This window comes from Pinus tabuliformis, chromosome J, assembly GCF_031772625.1.
Source record: "Pinus tabuliformis cultivar Carrire ecotype Pingquan chromosome J, CPIR1, whole genome shotgun sequence".
Taxonomy (NCBI): domain Eukaryota; kingdom Viridiplantae; phylum Streptophyta; class Pinopsida; order Pinales; family Pinaceae; genus Pinus; species Pinus tabuliformis.
The window spans coordinates 276,256,300-276,275,964 of record NC_142295.1 but is presented as its reverse complement, the minus strand read 5'-3'; positions in this window follow the sequence as shown (position 1 = coordinate 276,275,964).

Below are 19,665 nucleotides of genomic sequence, written 5' to 3'. Positions count from 1 at the left end.
TCTCTAATTAATATAATACATATATGAAGGGGTTTTGAGAAATTTATTTCCCCTAGATAAATCTTTGTGGATGTGTGATATTTCCTTTTGCATGTCTATGATTTTTGTTCTATATGGTGAATAAACTTCCATACATCAGTAGAGTAGCTTCAAATCTTGTGATTTAGTAAATTTCATCAACACTTTTAGATCTACACATTAATTTCTACATGGCATCAGAGTTGGATTGACTGTAGAGCAGATATTTCAAAGTTGTTATTGCAGGACGATTGGATTTTCAGGATCAATTAATCAAAACTAGAAGGATAGATTTCTATGGACTAGGGCTCGAGCGTGTCTATGAGGGAAGCTCGAATTATGTTTCTTGGAAGGACCACATGGAGGCAGTGCTGGAAGATTATGGGTTGAAGGAATTCATTGATAGTGATTAGTGAGCCCTAGTATTGCACCAAGAATGTTACAACTCCCAAGGGCTCCTCAACTCAAATTATCAACACGAGGTTCATACAAACTTAGAGGTGACAATGTTATATGCGCATTAGTTTCGATTCTACTCATGCACTTTCATTCATGACATTGGTTCAAAGTTCTTAGAGACCATTCCTCCTACTGAACTATAGTGAAAGCTTGCTGATGAAAGTACATTTGAAAACTAATTGTAGCTATGAAATTGGAAATACCATTTGCTCAACTTGAAGATGCTAATTAATCATTTCATAAAAGGACAAGGGATAATATACTTGCAGAAAGAAAGCTACTCTATCTTGCATAATTCATCAAACTAGCAATGTAATTCCATGTATCATCTACCTATATCAAATTTGCTTGAAAATAAAAAACCTAACTTACATCATACTTGTGATTGAAAATAACTAATTCTACTATGTTTTGTAGTGAGGAAAAGGAATGGTTGGAGTGGTCCAGGAGCATCCCTTGATCATCAAATCACAACTTGGGGTCAATTTTCACCTTGAATGAGGTAACATTGAAGTGGGGGTCTTGTATTGCTACAGGAGGGCTTGTAATGCTATAGGAGGAGTTCCAAGAGGCTTTTTATAGTGAAAATGATGTCTTGATGGAATGAAGAGGTGGATGGATGTTAGGGAGAGTAAAGGAAGTTTGGGTTGAGCCCCCTAGCCAATCCCAATACCTCTCAGAGGTTTTTCTTGCACCAAGATGAATGCTCATGGTGTCCTAAGTTTACTAGACAAAGTGACTATGGAAATAGAGTTTTCGAACGTAATTGAGGGGTGGAGAGAGAAGATTGAGGAGTCCACGATGGAGGTGGAATAGGTGCCCCCCTTGTTGATCAACACAACCCTGCAACCAGCCACATGCATACATCCATTGATCATTAACAAAGTGATATAAACTATGATGGAAAAGATGAGTTGAATTTAAATAACATCTATTTTATGCCATAACACTACTCTAATCAATAAACTGACTTCTAAGATACATAAACAAAATGTGAAGAAGAACAACTAACATTCATCTATTTCTAAGAAATCATAAACACAATATCTTTTTACTGAGATTATGAATCCTTCCAACCATTCTACAAGAAGAGAGGTGATGTAGAAGATAGAAATCACAGGCTTTTATAGCTTAACCTCTACTGAAGTGAAAGAAACTATGAAATGATTGGAATCAATAACAAAACACAAGTATAAAAGAGGGACCAAAGCCTCTAGTTTGGTCTCAAACCTAAGGGTCTCAGCCCTCTGAAACTAACTCAAGGGAAACTTAATAACCAACTTCTCATTATCATAAAGTAAAAGTCTCATACATCACATAAAAGTTTAAAATGATAATGTCAAGTTCTAAGAGAAATAACTACACCTATATGAACTAAAGCTTCGAATCCTAATGATATTTTCATCTTGTTTATTTATGAAAAATGGTAGTTGATAGAAACTCCCTTAAAAATGAGAGTGATTCCCTCCTTTATCTAGGAAATGGTGGAACTATTCCCTCTTGAGCTTCACTTGTACTAGGATTTACTCAATTTCCAATGAATTTGAACAAGTGAGAGAGGATGGTGTGATCCCAAGCTAAGTTAGGGAGCTAAGAAGGTGAACAAACCCCCTAGATTCTCTCTCGATTGTCCATCAAGCCCCTACATATAAATTTCCTTAAAAATTCTTCTTTTTCCTATAATTAGACCACATTATGCCACATACTATGACAAACACCTTTTACTCTTCTTCGTAAGCATAATATAACAAAAAAATTGCATTAATGTGAGAAAAGGATAGTTTTAAGGTTGGAGGATGGCATGATGATCTTTAAAATATACCTATTGATGGGACTCATCATGAACCCCCTGTTCATGGTGTTTCTCATCCTTAAATAGAGTGTAGCCTTATAATATTAGCAATTTCCCCTAAAGGTGGAAAGATACAGCCAAGGAATTGAGCATGCCTATGATGTTATTGAAAAAATGTTGCAACAAAGGAAAGATAACAACCTAAAGGGTGGAGGATGGAGGGGAGAAAATGTGCTCATGCTTGCAATAGTCTCACACTTGTGTCAATAGTTGTCCAACAAATGTTGCTCAAACGACCTCACTAAATCATTTTTTTCCAATCATACCACTATGTCAAAATATTATATTCATATTATATCCAAGATATAACATGCAAGGTAATGAGAAGAAACATTACTATAGGTCCTCGTGGGCCCTGATGCACCAAAAATGTATTTTCACACAGGAAATGACTAAAGTCAGTGTGTATTGATAATGAGATTAAATAAATTATAGCATCTTTCACTAGAGTGACCTTCAGATTCCATGATATTCTGCAATGACCATAAAGAAGGGGGTTTGTTTTAAAATTTGGAGTCATTTTCCTAGAGCCATTAATTCCATTTTTAAATTTAAATTTAAATTTCATCTAGCAAAGATTTGTTGGAATTGAAAATTTATGTGGTGTAGTTTACACAATCCACTTGTCCAAGTAAACTTTCAAGGCATTGAATCCATTTATGCATTCAAAACTATAGTTTTAAAAATAAAAAGTTACACATGTTATATGCATATATATAACTAATATAGATCCATTTTGAAGTGGATTAAATCTCTTGAGGTGCATATGTTTTTTAATTTTTTCACTCTAAAAGAGGTCCCATAGGCTATCTTTAGCATTGTGGACGTTAAAATTTTATTTCTTTCTTTCTCATACATCAATTTAATATCTAATTTAGCAATAATATTAAAATTAAATTATTGGGTGGAACTCTCCTAGCATCAATAGGTGATTGGAGGATGGTAGCTAGGGTTATAAGGGATTCATGCCAAGGCTACCACAAGAGGAGGTCCTAGGTGCCTACATGGATTGCGTGGTATCTCCCCTAGCAAAAAAGGATGGTACGCAATAGGAAAATGGTGGGGGGGTAAACTACATCAAAGTATCTGCATTCTCTCTAGGAAGGCGTTGGCTAGAAGCTTAGGTGATCTTGGAAGTTGGTAGCACATGCCTAGCGTAGTAGGTAACAACTGCGGGGTTTTTCTCGCATATCGGTCTGCATTTTTCTACAAGCTAGCGGAGATGGTCAGCCCAAGGGATTGTGTGGACTTGAAATCAGAACTGAAGGATATTCTATCTGTATGGAGGCTAGAGCCAACTCAATGAAACCTAGATAAGTTCAAGCCTCCACATAAGTCGTTAGTTGGAAATAAGGGTGTTACAGGGTTTGAATGGAGTTCAGGGGATGGTTTTGGCTTTATGATTTTAGAGAAGCCAAATAGTGCATTAGAGGGGTTCAGAAGCCCTGACAATTCTTTATAGCAGGTTTTCAAGTCTTCAGCAGTTTCGGGGGTCTAGGTAACAGAGGTGTCAGCTGGGAATCAGGTCGCTTAAACAATATTTAGACACTTTAAACCCATTTACCTCTTGGGAGGCCTCGAAGACATAGTTCGAAGTAGTGGTCTATGGGGGAATGAAGGACTAAGATCATGCTTGGTATCAAGAAATTAGGCTAAGAGGATTCATCTCAAAGGATTGAGAGAGTGGTGACATGGAATTTAGTCCCTCGGACAAGGGAGGAGGAGACCCAAATAGCGTGAAAAACTCCAACTCCATTGGAGGGTGTACATGAGGCCGTTAATGATGAGTGGAAGTCTCTAGAGAGATATGAATATCCATGGAAATCAAGGGAGTGAAGTGACGGTGAAGCATACAAGAAAAGAATGGAAATGGGCCTCAAGAAGAATGAGAGTCGACCTCTTGGTGACGAGAACAAGGGGCACAAAAATATCGTCACCATGATTATTTGCAGTCAGTATGGGTCTATCATCACTTGTACTGTCCTCCTAAGCAAGTCTAAGACCTCAGCTCTTCAAATCAAGCTTTAGAAGTGGGAGAAAGACATTAAATATCAATGTAACTCTGGTTCCGCACTTTCTCTCATGGTCACCTGCGGTCCCGCACCTTCTATGTACAAAAGATGCGTACCTACCCGCTCTGTTCCTAACGGTGTAGGTGCGGACCCCTGTGAAAGTCAAAAGGCGCAAGTTTTATCTTAAAAAACTCACTTTTGGTTAATTCTAGAGTTTTCTAGAAGGAATTTTGACGTGGATTGTTCGCTCTGAGGTGGTTCATGCATCTCAAAAGAGAAGGAGCTAATCCCTTGACTAAAGGAGCTATCCCTTTGAAGGAGGGCTTTATCCCTTTGAAGGAGGACCTAGTAACTTCCCTCCATTGCACTATAAATACAGGCATTGGGGTGAGGACTAGAGAGGTTAAAAGCTGAACATTTTGAGGGTATATGCTGGTGAAATTAAGACTCTTTGGTTGAGCTTGAGAGGAGAGATCACATACCTCTTGGCTCTATTGGAGAGTGAGTGAAACTTGTCAAAGTAGAGAAGACATCTTGTTGGACCCTGGGAGGAGCTTGTACGGCGTCAAGGCAAAGGTTGTAAGGTTCTTCTTCTTTTGAATTAATACAATCAAACTCATTTTTCTCAACAAGTATCTTATGTTATTTGTTTCATGGACTCCTTGACTTTCATGTTAAATATTTTTTATGCAATTGGCTTTTCAGGTGCTGTTTAATTTGTTTGCCTTGTTTGTGTTTGCAGATTCACGAAAAGGAGCTCATTTGGATCAAAGGAGCGAGGGCATCCACAAGCTTGCATTGGGCCAAAGGTAGGCCCTAAAAACACTTGTGTGCTATTGTTCATTGAAGCATATTTAGAGAAAGATAGTGTCTGGTTGGTTTGCCTGTCGTTAGGTCTTCTTTAGATTCTAGGAAGGTCTATCTTGTCTGCAAGATCGACACATTCCGTGCGACAAAATGGCGACCATACTGGGGACTTGATTGTTTTCTTTGTCTATACTTTGACCTGAGAAACTGTATTTTCTGTTTCTGTTTTTGACTTGATGATTGTGGGATTGGGTGAATTTAGTTAGTTTTGAGTTAGTTTTCATTTTTCATACTTTTGGGAGAGGTACGCACCCTCTGAGTTAGGCACAGTGCATACCTGTACGCACTTTTTCTTTGTGCACAGAGTGTGGACGCACCTGTGTAAACAGGTTGCTTGCGTACCCTGTCAAAAATTTGAAAAATTTTAAACTTTTCTCTTTTTTATCAGTTTAGAATTTGTTTATAGGTTTTAGCCATTGCCCAGACCTGCTTATTCCCTGTCAAAAACTTTCCTTGGTTTAATTTCATTAGCATTAGGGTTTTAGGTGGAATTCCTAGGAATTTTGCTTGTTGGGTTTGTTTTTCGTTTTTGGTTGTGTAGTGGCTCTGAGCTTAGAAGCCGTAGGGACCTCAGATTACCTTGGTGTCTACCAGTCTTCTTATGAGTCTAACCATTTATGAAATCTCCCCTTGTTGAGGAATCCGTTTTGAATTTTCTCATTTCAAAATTTCAAAAAGCTTGTAGTTAAAAGTTTGGAATTTTCATTTTTAGAAAAAGAAAACGAAAGATTGGTTGTTTTTTGACTAATTGTTATTCTGCATAAATTAGTCCTTAGCTCACATTTAGCTAAGTAAAACATCCTCAAAAAGACTTTTAGTAGGCTTTGACCTCAAGTAGCTTTTCATATAGTTTGTAGCTCTCAAAGTTAGTCATTTTCATTAGTTTTGAGTGTTTTATTTACAAAATATAAAAAAAATCTCTTTTGGAAAAGTTTGTTTTTTTGTAGTGATTGAGTGCTTTGAAAAGAAAAGGGAAATTTGTGTGAAATAGCTAGTTGTCTCGTTTTGAGTGCTTTGGAAAGGAAAAGCTCTTCTTTTAATTTGTTTAATTGAGAAAGATTTGTGTTTACAAAGTATTTGCATTCTCAAACTCTTTCTTAGTTTAGAAATTCATCGAAGAGAAAAGATTGTTTAAATCATCTTAGGTGCATCTTTTTAGTGATTTTGAGTCGAGTCTTTACACCACGAGTTTCATCTCCGCCACCTCTTGACTTAAACAACAACCACTAAAATTAACGCTTAAAGTAAAATTCACCTAGTAACATTTTATTTCTAGGGCTCTGATACACCAACTTAGCTTAGGCTAGTGTCTTGGAGTAGGAGAGTAATTAACTCTCCAAGACAGTAAAAAAAAACAAGTAGTTGTATCTTGTGGTAGGAAGAAATCCAATTGTTGCATTTATTCTCTGGGAAAGCTCCTCTTAAAGGAGAAGCGCGATATCGTGTCTGAACCAGTGTGGGAATCAATCCTTCCTCATTGGGAACGACGCCAGATATTCACGTATTAAAAACGGTAAACCTCGGATTAACCATTGTCGAGGAGCCTGGGGTCACTTGTTGGTAAACCTTGGATTATGTCAAGGAGCCTTCAAGGGGATTGAGCTTGCTACTCTACCCTTGCGTGCGTATCGGATCGTAGACTATTCCCCCAGGTGTATTTTTCTCAGTTGGTAGCCTTAGTGACCATATTCTTTAGGATTCTTCCTAAGGTGACAGTGGTGGGAAGATCCCACTGTACCTGGAGTAGACGTCGGTTAGACTCACTCGAATTTTCTGGGGGGTTCACTTCACTCGAGACGGTTAAGTGGAGGAACTTGGTCCAGTCTATTCATTAAGCAAGTTGCCGGGGTAACTGTTCCAACCGCCATTTCTGTACTGAATTCTGCGACGTTGGATTTCATCACCAACTAGTGTTTTCGGTCCAGAAAGTTGTTGTTTGTGTGTGTTTGATCTCTAGATTCTTTAGGTGTGTGATTCAAATTTGTTTGGTTCTTTAGAGGCTTTAGGTGGTTTTCATTGAGATTTTACTTTGTTTGCATGTGAAGTAGTTAAAAGTTCTTAACTGTGGCTGAATTACCAAGACAGTCTCGTAGACTTCGGGGCCAGTCTCCTGAGGTTGTAACCGTGGCTGATTTACTGAGGAAGTCCCGTAGACTTTGGGGCCAACCTCCTGAAGAAGTCTCGAGCCAGCTTGAAGGCTTGAAAGTCCTTGTAGCTCCTAGTGGTAGTAAAGTTGGGTCACCTGAGGAAGGAGAGTCTTCATTGGTTGTACATCCCGATTACCAAACTCTAGTAACAGGCTATAATCCTGAAGCTATTTTGATTTCCGAACTTGCTGGTAGCTTTTCATCTACTAGTGATATAGGTGACGAACATGAGATATCTGAACCTGTTACTCCAACATCGGGGTTTGTCTCTCCAACTTCTAGTGCTCCTAATTCACCTAGGGTAGAAAGAGTAATCACCAAAAATCTTCCTTCTGGTTTGATAGCTATTGAAGAACTTGCTCCGGAAGAAGAAGTAGGCATCCCTATCCCTAAAAATAAACCTGTTATTGATCTAAGGGAGCGTGAATCAATTTTTTACAGTCCACCTAGAAGTACTACTTGGTATCTTTCTTTGACTAATTATTTGGAAAACCCAGCGTTAAGTTTTTCACCACCTCGTGCTCCTTATCATCCTAGAGGTTTTTATACTCCTGTAAATATGTCAGGTCAGTCATCCATGTTTACTCAATCGCCTGAATCTGTTTTGTACGACGATCCTTCTATTCTCTCTGGGTATCAGTCACTTTCTGGTACTTTTTCGGGAGCATCTCCTCAACCCATTGAACAAGGGTTATTCACTGGAAGCAATGGTGCAAAGTCGTTGAGCGTAGAAGACATTCTTATGATGTCAGGTTCTATTCCCAATTCTAAACCTCAAGGTGGCCAGTTACCGCCTAGGGGGCAGCCTCAATTAACGCCTAGGGGGCAACCTCAAGGTACACAATTTGCATCTGGGGGGCAACCTCAAGGACAGTACGTACCTACCATACAATACGTTCCTCAAGGTCAACCCCAGACTCAATATGTACCCCAAGGTCAACCCTAGTATCAATTTATACCTCAAGGTCAACCCCAGTATCAGTACGTGCCTCAGGGGTATCTACCCCAAGGTTAGTACTCGAAGCAAGGTTTCCAACCACCCCAAGGTCAATCTTATGTTCAAGGAACGGGAAATGTACCTTTCAATTATCAATCCTACCCTCAACCTGGTTATGGTCCTCAATATTCTCAACCTGTTATGGGTCAGTACCCCGGAATGAACATAGTGTGGGATCCATCGCAAACTCAACAGGTGTTGCAGCCAAATGTACAGTTGTCATCTCAAACTGGACAACCCTTAGTTTCTGGTTCACCCCAGCAACCAGTCCAGTCTAATATTCAAACTTTTGTACCTTCAGTAGTTTCTCAGTCTAGGCCTACTGCGCCTCGTACTCCATCTCAAACGACTGCTACAACTGCTGCAATATCTGTTCAATCTACCCCACCTACTTCTGGAGTATCGACAGCCCTGGTTTCTACTGTTCCTGTATCTACTCCTCAGACATCTTTACCACCGTCTGGATCCACGATTCAAACTACGGTTCAGATGCCTGTAGGACAACCTGGTTTAAGTACAGTTGTCATAAGTCAACCACAATTCACCTATCAACCGTACCAGGGACAGTACCAATTCGGTCCTGCTATCCAGCAGCCAGTTTATCAGTATCAGCCGTATCCTGGGTACACTTATCAACAACCTCAACAACCCCAGTACGGTCCGGTTAATCCTGGTTTTCCGGGAGGATACAATATCCCGAACGCGATTCCTATTCCTAGTTATCCTGGATATCCTCCTCCTAGGGCTGGTCTCATGACCCAGAGTTTTAGGGATCCTAATCGGCAGTTACCATTTATCGCAACTTTGGACTTACCATACTTGTCGCGCCTAACGAACGATCCGATTAACTATCTTCCATTTTGGCCACCAATGCCGAATAAGTTGCCCAGTGACATTCCCAAGTTTGAAGGTAAATCTGGAGAGGACTCGTCGAACCATGTGATGACTTACCACCTCTGGTGTGCGTCTAACTCCATCACAGATGATTCGATCCATCTTAGACATTTCCAACGCACTCTAATTGGTCTCGCGGCCAAGTGGTACATTGAGTTACCGCGAGGCACTTTTTATAATTTTAGTCAGTTAGCTACCTCGTTTTTAACTCATTTCCAGTTGCCAGTCTGATATGACAATGGCACGGAATTGTTAACTTCGCTAAAACAATCGACATCCACGTATATTTCAGATCATATTCATGAGTGGAGACGTCGACGATGTTTAGTGAAGGTATTTATTCGGATCAAATCTTAGCCGAGTGGTTTGTAAAATCTGTGTTACCAAGGATCACTGAAGATGTTGCTAAAGTCGGAGTTGTTACTGAAGAGCAAGTGATTGCTCAAGCACAGTACCTTGACTTGGTCTATACTCAGTCAGGTATGTTACACGAAAAGATCCCCGATCTTCCCAAGTCAAATCAAACCACTGCAGCTCCTTCGGGATCTCATGCCGCCGACGGTATGATTGGTACTGTTAACACTAAAAGTAAGAAGAAGTTTTCCAAGAATTCTTCTCCTATCATAACCTTTCCCGATTCCCCGACAGGAGATTCTTCTGCAGAGGTTTCCGCCAATATTCACGTTGTAGAATCATCTACGACTAAATCAAAATCCGGTGGGAAGAAGAAAGGAAAGAAGAAGAATAAAACAGACAAAAGTTCAAAGGAGAAACCTGAAAAGGTAGAATCCAATGATGAAAAGCACAAACCTCGTTATCCATGTCTCATTTGTGACGAAGAACATTTTACAAGAGACTACCCTCATCGAGCAGAGGTTGCAAAGATCGTCAAAGGTTCCCAAACTCCTGATGTATTGAAGGATCCATTTCCCAGTCAAGACAGTAAGATGATAGGTTCTTCCTCGAGTGCCAATGAAGAACCCATATTGATGATGTCCCATGTAAGGATTGCGACTCGATCGCAAGATTATGGTAGTAAAAGTCTTGTTGATGGCAAAGAAGCAGAATCTTCTCATTCTAATCCATCAACCTCAGCTCCCGGTTCCGATCCACTACAGATCGCGAAACCTAATCCAGACTTAGTAATCAAACCGCCCACCAAGGTTATACTTCGAAAGTCAGCTTTCAATCCACATGCGAGAGCGGCTCATAATTATAACATTGTTGAGGATTTAGCTGTTTCACCCTCAGCAATGTCAGCTTTGGAAGTGCTGCAATCATGCCCAGCACATCGTAAATTACTTTTGTCGGCTATAGGAGCTGTTGATGTTCAGCACCCGAACCTAATAATCTTTGATCTAGAAAATAGTACACCGCTTTTGCCTCATCAAATGGCTTTCCAAATCCCAGTGATAGTAAAAAACAGGCCTATTCATCGGACTATAATTGATGAGGGAGCCTCAACGTGTATTATGTCGATACAGTGTTGGAGATCACTTGGTTCTCCTTCACTAAATCAATCCCTGACAATTCTTAAGGCCTTTGATGGCCGTGGGTTTCATCCTTTTGGCATTCTACAGGATTTGCCTATAGGGGTTGAAGCAAAAACCGTTAGTCTAGATGTGGAGGTGGTTGATGCCCCTCTAGACTACAACCTTCTCTTGGGTCGAAGTTGGTCTTACACTATGACAGCGGTCGTTTCATCGGTCTTCAGAGTCATAAAGTTTCCACATAATGGAAAGGTCGTAACAATAGACTAGCTGGCTTACTTTTCATCCGACCCAGCCTCTTCGGAGAGTATTCAGCATGTCGGTAAAACGACTATCCCATATAAGGATGTTGGAGTAGGATTAGTTAAAGATGCCGATTTACTGGGAACTTTTCCTTTTCCTCCAATCAACGCATCATCTCCATTTGCAACCATTCATATGATTACATCAGACACTATTTTTTATGACGATCCTTGGATCGTTCCTTTTGAATCTGAAATAGACTCATTTGGTAATTCCATGCCTTTGAGTCCATATGAAATTGCCTATGAAGCCGTGCAGTCTTTTGCCGACCCGTGTTCAACCGAAAATGACTTAATGAATGTGGTCCGTGAGGAATCACTTTTCACATCAACCTCAGATTTAATTATGTTTTCTGAACTTGTTCACTCTGATGAGCAAATTTGTGAAATCCTATGTGTAGATGATTTACCATGGGAAGATCTCCATCACAGATCTTCGTTTTTACCTGAGGATGATCGTTTTGAAAATGATTTCTCATCAATCTTTACGACTGAATATGTCAAGGAATCTCAGAATTTAATGAAACATCCCGATTCAGAGTTAAATTTGGGAAACATCTCTCGAACTATTCCCATTGACATTTCGGTTAAACCCAGAATTGTTGAGAACATTCATATTGGTGCCTCGTGTACAGATGACGAAATTCAATTATATAAGGCCCTATTTCAAGAATTATGCGACGTGTTTGCCTGGTCCTATGAGGAAATGCCAGGAATTGATCCCACGATTGTTGTTCATGAGATCAAGACTTACCCGGACGCTAAACCCGTCCGGCAACGTTTGTGTCAGATTCACCCACGAAAAGCTGCTGCAATTAAAGCAGAAGTGGAAAAACTGTTGAAAGCAGGTTTCATTTATCCGATCCCGTTAACGGATTGGGTATCGAATATTGTTCTGGTTAACAAAAAACAGGGAACAATAAGAATATGCATCGACTATAGGGACATTAATCGAACCTATCCAGAGGACAACTACCCAACTCCCTATATCGATCAAATCATTGATGATTGTGCCGGCAACGAAATATTTTCCTTTATGGACGGTTTTTCCGGATACAATCAAATCAACATTCTACCTGCCAATCAACCAAAAATGGCTTTCATTTGTCCATGGGGGACGTTTTCTTATTGCAAATTACCTTTTGGGCTTAAGAATGCCGGAGCAACTTTTCAAAGGGCAATGTCTTATGCGTTTCATGACATCAAGCACATTGTGCAACACTATCTCGATGACTTGCCTGCTCATTCATTACATCGAGCTGATCACCTCGTCCATTTATGAGCAATCTTTATGAGGTGTAGGCATTATCGTATTCGGTTGAACCCACACAAATGTGTCTTCTGTATAGAAACGGGTCGATTGCTGGGATTTGTAGTTTCGAAAGCCGGCATTCGCGTTGATCCCTTGAAGGTCGAAGCTATCATCAATTTGCCTCCTCCTTCGAGTCTTCGCCAACTCCAAAGTTTGCAGGGGAAAGCAAACTTTTTACGACGATTCATTCCTAACTACGCCGAGGTTACAAAGGGTTTTACACGGTTGTTGAAACAGAACACTCAATTCTCTTGGGATGAGATAGCTTAGAAATCTTTTGATGCACTCAAACACGCGTTGACCCATGCACCGTTGTTGCATCCTCCCAACTACAACCAGGATTACTTTTTGTATCTCGCCGCCTCCCATTCCACTATTGGAATGGTCTTAGTTCAGGAAGATGAATTCAGAATGGAACATGTGATACATTACCTTAGTCGCACGTTAAATCCCACTGAGCTAAAATACTCACATGTGGAGAAATTGGCATTGGCAGCCGTTCAAGCTGTCCAACGTTTTTGTCACTACATTTTACTACGTAAAACTACGGTAACTTCAGATTGCAACCCTATGATCTACATTTTGACCAAACAATTGCTAGGGGGCAAGTACTCTAAATGGATTGTTATCCTGCAGGAGTTCGACTTGGAGTTTGAGAAATCTAAGTCTAAGAAATCTTTAGTTTTTGTAGAGTTAATGTGTGACTTCCCGCGTGCTGACACAAAAACTATGGCAGAGGAACCCATTGCAGACAAATATTTGTTTCTAATCAGCACTTTAGATCCGCGGTATGGGGATATTATTGTCTATCTCCAGACCCAATCCTTTCAGCCAGAAATTTCAAGGTCAGAACGTCGGAAAATTCGCTTCCAGTCCCAACAATTCAAAATTATTGAAGATACTCTTTATCATCGTGGGGCGGACTCTATTTTTCGACGTTGCTTAACTCACGAAGAAGCTGAAAGGGTTCTAAATGACTGTCACTCTGGAGCATGTGGTGGTCATATGTCTGGGTATGCCACAGCCCAAAAGATATTGCGCGCTGGCTATTTCTGGCCATCCTTGTTTAAAGATTGTATTACGGCGGTCTGAAAATGCCACAACTTCCATATTTTTGATCGTAAGATGCGCGCTCCACCTGCTCCTCTCCACCCTATAATTGCCGTTGGTCCTTTTGCCAAATGGGGTATCGATTTTATTACATGTAACCCTCACTCGGCCAGGGGGCATGCGTATATCATCCTTGCGGTAGATTATTTTACTAAGTGGGCCGAGGCGATGCCTACATTTGAGGCAGACAGCAAGATAGCTGAAATTTTCGTGTTCAATCATATAATTGCTAGGTTTGGTGTCCCACAAGTGATAATCACTGGTCATGGGCATCATTTTCGAAACGTTATGATGACCGAACTTACAGGCCAGCTTGGTTTACGTCACGATAGTTCAACCCCTTATTATCCACAAGCGAATGGTCTGGTTGAATCCATCAACAAAGTTTTAGTTATCATGATCCGATGAATCATTGGGATTCATCGGTCAAATTGGCACAACATGCTATTTTCAGCGCTTTGGGCATACCGAACTTCATTAAAAACATCAACAGGGTTCACTCCTTTCCAACTAGTCTATGGTTTGGAAGCTGTGTTAGCCATTGAGTGCGAAATCCCGTCACTGCAAATGGCCATCGAGTTACTTCCAGCTACTTCCGAAGAGGAAAAGCGTTTGTTATACTTAGCTTAATTAGATGAGAATCGACGTGATGCTACATTGGCGATCGAGACTCACGCAAAACGTATGAAAGCTCAGTATGATCAGAATGTGACCCCTTGAAAAATGGTGGGGGAAAAGAGAGAAAAATAAGTCTGTTTGTCATACTTTGTAACCACTCTTGAACATGACACTTTTATTCACCAGGGTTGGGAAATCCTTTGCCTAACAGTTGATCAAACCACATTGAAAGTGTTCAATCGGTTTCTGGGTATTAACTTTGGGTCAATTGTCACCAAGCCATCTGTCATGTCGTTATGTGTTCAAGAGGTCACTGCCAATAAGCCATTCATCTGCAAAAAGTACCTCTCCCAAAAGTATGAAAAATGAAAACTAACTCAGAGGCTCTTTTCCGACCATAAAAATACGAAAAGATTACCGGATTTTTGTCGTTTCAAATTCGATATTGGTTATAAAACAACGTGTCGTTGATCGTTTTTTTACTTTTTCGGATCAATGACACTAATAACGAAAAGTACTCCTTGGTCGTAAAAGATCAAGTGGTTCTCTCAAGTATTATTTTATACTTTTTCGGGCTTGGGAGACACAAATTTACGAAAAAGGTCAACCCTGGAGTCTTCTTAAGTTTTTTCAGACTCTCTAAAATTGAAAAACGCCGAGTTTCTCCTATACTGGACTCGTTAAAATTTTACAGTAAAGGATGTCGCACGGAATGGCTCGATCTTGCGGACAAGGTAGAGCTTCCTAGAATCTAAAGAAGACCTAACGACAAGCAAACCAACCAGACACTATCTTTCTCTAAATATGCTTTAATAAACAATAGCAAACAAGTGTTTTTAGGGCCTACCTTTGGTCCAACGCAAGCTTGTGGATGCCCTCGCTCCTTTGATCCAAATGAGCTCCTTTTCGCGAATCTGCAAACACAAACAAGGCAAACAAATTAAATAGCACCTGAAAAACCAATTGCATAAAACATATTTAACATGAAAGTCAAGGAGTCCATGAAACAAATAACATAAGATACTTGTTGAGAAAAATAGTTTGATTGTATTAATTCAAAAGAAGAAGAACCTTACAACCTTTGCTTTGACATTGTACAAGCTCCTCCCAGGGTCTAACAAGATGTCTTCTCTACTTTGACAAGTTTCACTCACTCTCCAATAGAACCAAGAGGTATGTGATCTCTCCTCTCAAGCTCAACCAAAGAGTCTTAATTTCACCAGCATTTACCCTCAAAATGTTCAGCTTCTAACCTCTCTAGTCCTCACCCCAATGCCTGTATTTATAGTGCAATGGAGGGAAGTTACTAGGTCCTCCTTCAAAGGGATAAAGCCCTCCTTCAAAGGGATAGCTCCTTTAGTCAAGGGATTAGCTCCTTCTCTTTTGGGATGCATGAACCACCTTAGAGCGAACAATCCACGTCAAAATTCCTTCTAGAAAAATCTAGAATTAACCCAAAGTGAGTTTTTTAAGATAAAACTTGTGCCTTTTGACTTTCACAGGGGTCCGCACCTACACCATTAGGAACAGAGCGGGTAGGTACGCAGCTTTTGTACACAGAAGGTGCGGGACCGCAGGTGACCATGAGAGAAAGTGTGGAACCAGAGTTACATTGATATTTAATGTCTTTCTCCCACTTCTAAAGCTTGATTTGAAGAGCTGAGGTCTTAGACTTGCTTAGGAGGACAGTACAAGTGATGATAGACCCATACTGACTGCAAATAATCATGGTGACGATAATTTTGTGTAACAGATTGCCCCCTAAAGTGCGAAGTCTGTAGTAGATGAGGATTTCATTTATCATATAGGAAGAGTGAAGTACTTTATCATTTCGAGGATCATCTTGTGGAGAGCCCGGTCGGAACCTGTAAAAACATTCAATGCAAGATATATATATGAGATCATATCATCGCTGAGGTAGGCATTCTCATACTCAGATCAAAACTAACTACAAAACTATCTACTGCTCTGATATAGGAATGATCTTGTAACATCATAAGTATAGACTCGTGTGAACACAGTATGGACGCAGCCATCTATTTATGAATAGTCCACAACATAATGAATACAAAATTCCTCGCAGCCTGGATGGTGGAAACTAAATCCAGGGTCTTCATTTCTACTTCCCGAAATAGTACGATTCTATCCATAAGAATAAATGTGTTGATGTCGAACATGGTAGAAACCACTTGATTACTAGTCAATGATGTAAACTGTTAACAAGTGTGAGAGAAACCACCAGTGATGTCAATGGCTCTCAAAGTACCCAGTACAATCCATGAGATGTGAGTAAATGTGTTGATGTCGAACATATCACGGAATCCTTCGATCGAAAGTCAATGATGTAAATTGTCGTCAAAGGTGAGAAACCTGCCATTGAGGCATGCAGATCTCAAGGTACTGACGATTTTTAGATCATCTTTCTAGATAATGAGTTGATGTTGATAGAAAGCGATCCGTCGTAGGGAAGCCCACAACACGAAATCATAGATCAAGTTGAAGAAATTTAGTTGCAAGGACTGACTCAGGGATGGTCAAGATGGATGATAGATATTTTGCAGATGAATGGCTTATTGGCAGTGACCTCTTTAACACATAACGACACGACAGATGGCTTGGTGACAATTGACCCAAAGTTAATACCCAGAAACTGGTTGAAGACTTTCAATGTGGTTTGATCAACTGTTAGGCAAAGGATTTCCAAACCTAGGTGAATAAAAGTGTCGTGTTCAAGAGTGGTTACAAAGTATGAAAAACAGACTTATTTTTCTCTCTTTTCCCCCACCATTTCTGGCAAGTACCTCTTTATTTTTGACAAGCTTGAGGAGGATAACATTTGCTTGACTATAAGCTCATCCTTCGGATGAGTCCAACTTAGTTTAGATTCGAACCCTAAGAAGGAGTAGTTCATTCTTGTTTGTAATTGAACAAGTCCTTTACTGTGAAATTTTAACGAGTCCAGTATAGGAGAAACTCGGCGTTTTTCAATTTTAGAGAGTCTGGAAAACTTAAGAAGACTCCAGGGTTGACCTTTTTCGTAAATTTGTGTCTCCCGAGCCCGAAAAAGTATAAAATAATACTTGAGAGAACCGCTTGATCTTTTACGACCAAGGAGTACTTTTCGTTATTAGTGTCACTGATCCGAAAAAGTAAAAAAGCGATCAACGACACGTCGTTTTATAACCAATATCGAATTCAAAACGACAAAAATTCGGCAATATTTTCATGTTTTTACGGTCGGAAAAGAGCTATAAGTGGACCGTCTTTTAATTCCGTTTTAACGAGTGTAAAAGAAACGCTCGGCAATATTTTCATATTTTAGGAGTCAGAAAAGGGCTTAAAGATGACTCTACTTGTTTTTTCGTTGAAAATGATAGATTTCACCTGAATAATCCTTTATTCCGCACAGAAACACAAACATTACTCATACCTGTTTGAAATGGATAAAAGCGTTGCAAAATACCTTTTCAAAGTGAAACATAAACAAATTTTTGATTTATTTACTCAAAAAACTTATAAAAAGGGCCTTTGTCAATTCATTTTTACCGTTCGAGTTTGGGTGAGAAAATAGTGCTTTTGCTTAGAAAACTTCCCATGAAGATTGTGGAAAATCCAACTGTCGGAATCGAGCACCGTCTTCTCCAGGTAATCCACATCATCCTACTCTTCATTTTCAACCATTTAGTTTTTTGATTTAGTCCTTCATTTCATTTTTTGGAAGGGTTTTTAGGCGCAAAACCCGCGCGCGGGGGTCCGCAAGTTTACCATTGCAGACCCGCGGACCCCGACTTTTTCTCCATTGGGAAAAATTTCGGGGTCCGCACCTTCCGTGTAGACAAAGTGCGTACCCACGCAGTGTGTCTAACTCAAAATTTCTCAAAAATGGACCAATCAAAATGTTTTCTAGCAATTTAATTAATCTTTATACTTGATGCAGAGAGTATATCATGCTAGATTGGCGTGAACGAAAGCATGAGGACGTGGATACTACCGCATGGAATCATCAGCCTTCACTTGATGCTTTGAGGGCGTGCGGATTGTACAAATTCTGGACCATTCCTGGCATGAGGGCTCAGGTGGATTTCTTACAGTGGTTGGTTGATAGATGGAGCATACAGGACCAGTGTTTCTTCATTGGCGGGCACCGGCTCGAAATCGAGCCGGAGGACATTTATTTCTTGACTAGTTTGCCTAAGAGAGGCGAAGACTTGACTCTATTCGTGACTAAGCCAGGTGGCCAGTCTGTCGATAGCCTCCGGCTAGAGTACTGCAACAGCCAGGCTAAAGACAAAGGGATAGACATAAAGACTATATCCCGTCCTGAGCTCATGGTGATTGCGTTTACTGTCACCAGAATTTGTGGAGCTGTCGCATTACATGTTGCCACTGGATCCCAGATGCGTATGGCAATTGATTGCTTTCAAGGAACCATCTTCAACTGGTGCAATGCTGTGCTGGCCAATGTGAAAGGCCAACTGACCAGGGCCAAGAGTGGATGACTAAAAACCTTTGGTTATGGGGCTTTGGTCGTGAGTTTTGGCCTGGAGAGGGTTCCTATGCTGATCCCACAGCATCTTACTGTTGGAGCTGGGCTTCCTCGAGAGCCCAAACTGATGCGATGGGTCGCAGTCATGGCCCGTCACCCGGACGAGAGGACAGAAGTTGCTCGGTTCAAACCTGAGTATTTCCAATGGTTGGAAAACCAGGTCTTTTCCATTCAGGATTTCCCTTATGCTGGGATAGATTTCTGTGGTGACCCAGACATGGCTCTTCCACCAGGAGAGCAGTGGGACGAGTCAGGTAAAATCCTTTTCAACTTTTCCTATTTTAATTTTTTTATATAATTTTCATCCTCTCAAAACTGATAGTAAAAATTTCAAATGCAGATGTGGGTCCACAGCGACCAGCCACTCTCCGGCCTTTCGAGAGGAGGCAACCAGTTGCACCCGTGCCAGCCCCACAGGACAAATCAGCAGAGGTTTTGGCCGAGTTGGAGGGTCATCTTGAGCGCTTGACAGGGGATATTCCTGAGACCACTATAGACGACATTCCTCGTCGACTTCAGCGCTATGTGATTGGAGTCCCGAGACCTTTTAGGAGGTTCCTTTGCAAGGTGGTCCGGGCAGTGGTTTCTTATAGAGATCATCACCAGTGATAGGATGATCGCCTTTTGTGGGCACATGTGACATTTTTGTTTTTTGTACTTATCATTTTTGCCGATCATAAGGTGTTTTTCAACCTATGATCGAAGACGATGTATTTTTTGACACACTCCTATATATATATATATATATATATATATCACTATTACTGGCTTATCTTGTAAATCATGTTATGGAATGGTTTTAAATTTACATGTATGATTATTGCAAATGTCTATTTAACATTCGAGAAGCAATTGCATCTGCTAATGTATTTAAAGACCTTGGAATATGCTGATATTCAATGTAATCAAACTCACGTTCCAAGAGACGCACTCTCAAAAATAATCTTAATAACACTGGATTTCTAATGGCATACACTCTATTAAGCTGTAATACAACGAGTTCAGAATCCAACCTCACTATCAAACTCCGAATCCCAAATG